Source organism: Ylistrum balloti, unplaced genomic scaffold (genome assembly GCF_031769215.1).
Source record: "Ylistrum balloti isolate Yb309-2 unplaced genomic scaffold, AGI_CSIRO_Ybal_v1 Utg372176, whole genome shotgun sequence".
NCBI classification, from domain to species: domain Eukaryota; kingdom Metazoa; phylum Mollusca; class Bivalvia; order Pectinida; family Pectinidae; genus Ylistrum; species Ylistrum balloti.
In genome coordinates this window covers 31,299-37,298 of record NW_026783031.1, presented here as the reverse complement: position 1 = coordinate 37,298, position 6,000 = coordinate 31,299, and positions in this window count along the sequence as shown.

Genomic DNA, 6,000 nt, shown 5'->3' with positions numbered 1-6,000 from the left:
ATTGCATTCAATATTCTCTGTAGTTTACCTTGACAAAGATCAAAGAAATCTTCGCGATAATGGTGGCAGACCTGAACGTCTGTCAATACGCTGTTATTTTGCTTCAGAGAGTCTAATGGTAATAAAGGATTTGAACTGTTTACAGCGATAGAGAATGAAAAACTTAGATGAAATGTATATGATAAATGATACATGAATGAATGGCTTACATCTTAGTGAAAACTGGAGATATCAAGGAGACCTTCCACACGACACGATGTTCAGCTTTCACAGGTAGACTCATAACACACTATGAATCATATGATATTTCGAGGAGAGATATCTATTTCAACTAATCTCGATGACATTTACGGCCCTTAATATGGCTGTAATGAATTACTATACAAACAGTAGCCTAAGATTGTTGCATTAGTCTAGACGATTATGTTTTATAGTTATCCCAGTATGTCCAACAATAAATCTAAACATAACAAAAACATGATTTTCACTTTGATATTTTCTTTTCACAAATGCCTTTTAATCTGCAAGAAGAACAAAGTTACTTTGATTCTCATTCTTTGTGGGAGGAGGGAGCTTAATTGTGAGCAACCCCCCTGTTTTAGGATGTTTTAGGGGGGTAGTGATATTGTGTGGAGCAGTATCTGTACAGTCACTCGTCATCATTGAAGACAATTGGATAGATCAGGGATGCATTGACTTTGTTCTGCTAACTGTCTTTGTGCCATTTACCTGGCCAGTATTTCTTTAACACAACAATGCTTGTGTTGAGCATGTCTGCTTTTGGCTTCTTGTGATGTTTTACTTGAAATACATTCGTTTTGTTTCATGTAAGTTATAAAACCACAAAATATTCAATGATGAAAAAGCCACATATACATGATATACTTTTATAACCTTACATCAGTGCTAAATTTTATATACTGTTACAAACATTACCTGTGAGGTCAAGGTTACAGTCATACCTGGTTGAAACATTTCTTCAACCCTTAGTTGCTTTCAAACTTTTTAAAAGACTGGTGTTTTAAAGCACATTTCTAGGTTTGTCTAGTTCCTTTGATTCAGTTTATGATCTAATATGTTCTATTTTATAAACCCTGTATATATGCTCTAGTAAAACAGCAAGCGCACTCTGTGGTACACCTGTCTGGTTCTGTACCAGGCTAGTATCCACGGAGTGTATGGAGACATATCATCAATGTTTTATCATTATCATTGCTACCTTGAAGTCTTCCATTCTATAACTATGTACACCATTATGTTCACTAGTAATAACCAACTCACCTGCTTCATACACGTAAAATAATTTTTTGCATCACTTTTATAAACAACTTATTTCTTGAATTTTAGAATATTAAAAATAATTCTGAAACATCAAAGGTTCCTTGCCTTTGTATTAACGTTAATGGGCTATGAATGTGGGCAATGGTGCATATGTTTTGGATGGTGAATGTTTCTATTCCAAGCCACTTCATTGTGTTGCCAGTACATGAGAAATTATCCTAAAGTTTGGTGAATGTGTTTTAGGAAGTCATATTAATAGCCAAACAGGTCCAATAGTAATGTCTGTTTCCAGAACCTGTAATGGAGACTTGGGATACACCAGCACAATAAGTTCAACAGTATCATGTACAATGCACTACAGAAACGCAACAGTTTTGCACCTGTTTTCATGCTTTCGGAAAATGTTCATGTCCATGTTTCATTTATACATTGGTCATACTTAAGCAAGATGTAGTGTTCCAAATTCAGGACCTGCAACCTGTTAAACAGAAGTTATTGCTATTTGTTAAAATTATGTGGTGGGAGCATAACTTTTCTTTCATTTTAAATATTGTAGCTGAATGAAACTTGATGTATACATTAGTTATACTAAAAGGATGTGTAGTGTACCAAATTAAGGGCCCATTAAAAAACTCTTGTGGCCAGAGCATAACTTTGTACCAAAGTGTACCAAAGTGTACCAAAGTCAAGGCCTTAATTAATTTAACGTTGTTTACAAGGAACAATAATCACTAATACTTAAGTAATAAAAAAATTGGTAAGAAAAGTAGCTTTTTCGGTCTTCGGTTGTCCTAGTTAGGATTTCCTTCTAATAAAAAGTTTCACCTACATAGTAATAACATTCAGGTCTGAATGTCAAAGGTCAAGGTCACTGTGACTATAGCTTAGCCCTTTGGAATCTATCATTCTTAATGAAAATGATTGTTTTGGAATACTTTTTGTATCTTAAGGTCACAGGTCACAGGTCAAGGTCACTGTTACTGTCACATTCATGAAATGATATATTTCAAACTAAAATAAAAAATTAAATATGTACCTGTAATTGAGCTGGCTTGTTCTCCAGCTGTACACAGTCCTAATTGATGAACTCCTATCATCTATCATCATTTATGACATGCTGTAAACTGATTTAAAGTATCAATAAAAACTCAATCATATGGATAGAAGCCATTTTGTTTCAGAAGTCACTGAATTTAACTTTCATTTCAGTAATAATTACCATAACTTTAGTATGCAACAAAAGATTCAAAGAAAAACAATCCCGCCCTCCCTACGATCCATGAGCCATCACGGCAGGAACGCAGAGTGATCTCCCTTCCTCTTACCTTTATGGCTGCCGACGAGTGCGGAGGTGTCTGAGCTAAGTGCTTTTCTTACTCCTTCTCTTCGTACTGCCATTGTCGTTTGAGTATATTGTTACTCTATTAGTAGTCTATAAACCCATCTCCCAACTTATATTGTGAAATTAAGTATTGTCATTTGTTTATTTTGACCGTATTTCCGGCCGTTTTTTCCTCCACGTATTCGAGTGCGTGACTACTTGTCTCGTTGCTCGGATTTGCGTGAAGTTGGAATTTGTTTTTCTTGCTGCTTTGTCGGCCGTGTTGTACGGCCGTTTTATTTATGCAGTGCAATCTTGCTACGTACGGTAGGCTTTGTGCTCTCGTTCGTAGTTTTTTGATTGTTCGAGAACTTCGTTTCCGGCCGTGTTTTTCCTCCGCGTGTTCGAGTGCGTGACTACTTGTCTCGTCACTCGGATTTTCGTGAAGTTGAAATTGTTTTCTTGCTGCTTTGTCGGCCGTTTTGTACGACCGTTTTCTTTTTTTGCAGTACAATCTTGCTGCGTACGGTAGGTTTTATGATCTCGTTCGTAGTTTTTTGATTGTTAGAAAACTTTTTATCCTTGTTTTCATTGTTACAATTTTTTATTGTTTCGATGCTGGATAAAGGTGCCGGGTTTACGTCGGGGGTCAGCGCATGGATGTTCCTATTTCTATAGATAATGGGAACCCCATGATACCTGTCCCATTTGCCGACATTGCAGCCAGACCTCGCTATGTGAACTTTGTTTGCACATGGAGTCTGCTGCTTAGGCTCCCATGCCTTTCCAGCTAACTTTCCGCCGAAAGAGGGATTCGTCCTCTTCTTCCGGTAAGGGAAGTAAGCTTTTTAAGACCTCCCTCCTCAAGTTCTGAACCAGAGCGTTCCTGCTGGGGGTGCTCTCGTTCCACCGAGCTCCGCCCTTCAGCAGGGGGTGGCTCCCCCTGTCCAGGTGCGTCCTGGAGTAGGGGGGGGGGGCAGCCCGACCCTGACTCGGCGCAGTCAAGGGTCGAATTGGCCGGTAGCTCTCGATAGGCGGCGGTGTTACCGTCGGAAAGGGACTTCCGGTCGAGGTCTCTGATTCCTTCAGGGACCTCGGCGCGCCAGGTGGCGTCGTTGGTGGGGGCCGCTTTGACTCCGGAACTGTGCCTTCGGGTATAGGGTCAGGGGCCACAGACTTTTTGTCAGGATTGTCTGTGGCTACGGGGATTAGTGACACTTGAGTTCACTAATCCTGGTGTCAGCGCGGGGTCTGTTTTCCCACCCTCACAGGCTTCTGGCTCTGGGACTTTCCGTCCCTATCCAGATTTCCCAGTGCAGGGTTTCCCAGGGGGTTTTCCCCCAAGGGTTTGGGGCTTCAGGCCAGGAGTCCGGTTTCCGGTCTCCCTTTCCCCCGGGCTCAGGGAGTAGGGGTGCCTGCGGGCACTTATTCCTGGGTCGCCCAGGCCAACCTGCGGATGGTTTTGGGTACCAACAGTTACTCAGCAGTTACGGGCTTAGCCCGTACATGTCTGGGTTTCCACCTGGTGGGAGTGGCGGTTCATCCTGGTCCTTTGGACAGGGTGTCCAGCCCCAGACTCAGGCAGGCCATCTTGGCCAGTTCTGGGGTCACTCCCGGCCCGCTGGACCGTTCCCATTCCCTCAGGGGTTTGGGTTTTTACCCCATGGGTCTTCACTCGTGGAACCCATAGGGGTTGGTCTCTCCTCTAGGAGATGTTATAGCAGTGCGGAATCCCCCCAATGTTCTGCTACTTCGGGGGCCTTGTTGGCCGGTCCTATAAAGGTTTGCCAGACCTTAAGGACTTCCGCCTCCAGCGCGGACCCGTCGGTCTCCTGTTCCCAGGGGTCGGCTTCGGGTCTCCGACCCAAGCCTACAGCTACGGCTGTTGGTCGCGCTGCGTCCAAATGCCATAAAGAGGAGTTCCCCTCTGCGGAGATGGCTCCTCTGGCGGCCCCTGTTCCTCCCAAGGGGACTTCGGTCTCTATTGAGGAGGAGATGGACATCGAGGGTGCGGGCTCGGCAGAGGAAGACGATGTCATACATCTTTCTCCTGGGCCAAGAGGGTTCACAAGGGGAAGATGGCCCTGAGACTGCTGAAGCCGAAGCTCAGCATGTGCTTTCAGGGATGCGGGTCCTCCGGGCCAACATTTCCCGGATTCTCAGGGCGGAGGTTTGCCCACCGCCTCAGCATCGTCGGCGCCTGAATCCACCATCCTTCTGGGTTCCCTGGTGGCTCCTCGGGCTTCCGTTCGCTCAGATCGGTCTCTGCCAGAAGGCAATATCATGTCTTCAGTTCTGGCCACGGCCCGGGCTCCGGTTTTAGAGAAGGACTCCTTCTCTACCCGTGCTCCCGGGTTTGTCGGTCTGCAGCTCAGTGTTGGTGAATTGTCGGAGGCTTCAGCTTCCGACTATGCCACACATGATGGGCAGCTGGCCTCTCAACCAGCACAGCTGGAGTTGAGACAGCTGGCTGCCTGGCCCGGCAAATCAGTGGACCAGGTGGTGCTCGATCCCAAAGAGCACCACAGGATGGAGAGAATGTTGCACCTCTCCATCCAAGTTCTGTCATACATAGACTTCCTGACAGTTTGTCTATACAGGGTATCCGATTTGCCTGAGTGTCGGTTATCCGAGACAGAACAGCCGACATACAGGACACGGCAGCCTTGCAGGTTCTCTGCTCGTCAATGCCGTGTTGGCTAGGCAGTTTTCAGTTCTGAAAATCCGCCCAGTCCAGTAACCCTACCGTTTCCGCTTGTTGAATGCCCCCTTCTAGGGCTCTACCCTGTTCAGGGGAGCTCTTCCTTGGGTTCAGAAGGATATGAAGGAGGACTCTGTCGCCTCAGCACTTCTGGTGAAGAGGTTTCAGGCTGAGAAGGCCAGTGCCTCGCAGGGGTCAGTGCCTCCTAAGAAGAAGGCGAAGTCTTCGGCTGCTCAGTTTTCTGCACAGCCCAAGTCCAAACCTCACTTCAACGGCAACAAGGGGAAGGGTAGGAAGGGTAAGAAACCTCCTGGGGGCAAGAAGAAGGGTTCCTGACTATTTCTGCTTCTTGGCCGCGAAAGGCGAAGGGTATGGCCGGGTGGACGGTGGTTCTCCTTTCCCGGGCTCATGTCCTTCTCCCGCAGGCTCAGGCTCCGGGTGGGCAGACAATTCTCTGGTCTGGCAGGGGCTCAATCTGCCCCATTCGGAACTCCCTGTGGGCGGACGTCTCTCTGCTTTCCTTTCCCAGTGGCAGGATATTACAGATGACGCTTGGGCTTTTGTCGGTGGTCAGGGAGGGTCTAGGTATTCTCCTTCTTCAGGATTCGTCCCTTGCCTCCTGGCCGTTTTTGTTTCTTTCCTCCTCCCGGGGATTCAGAAAGGGCACGGGTGCTCCAAGAGGAAGTAGGGACCATGC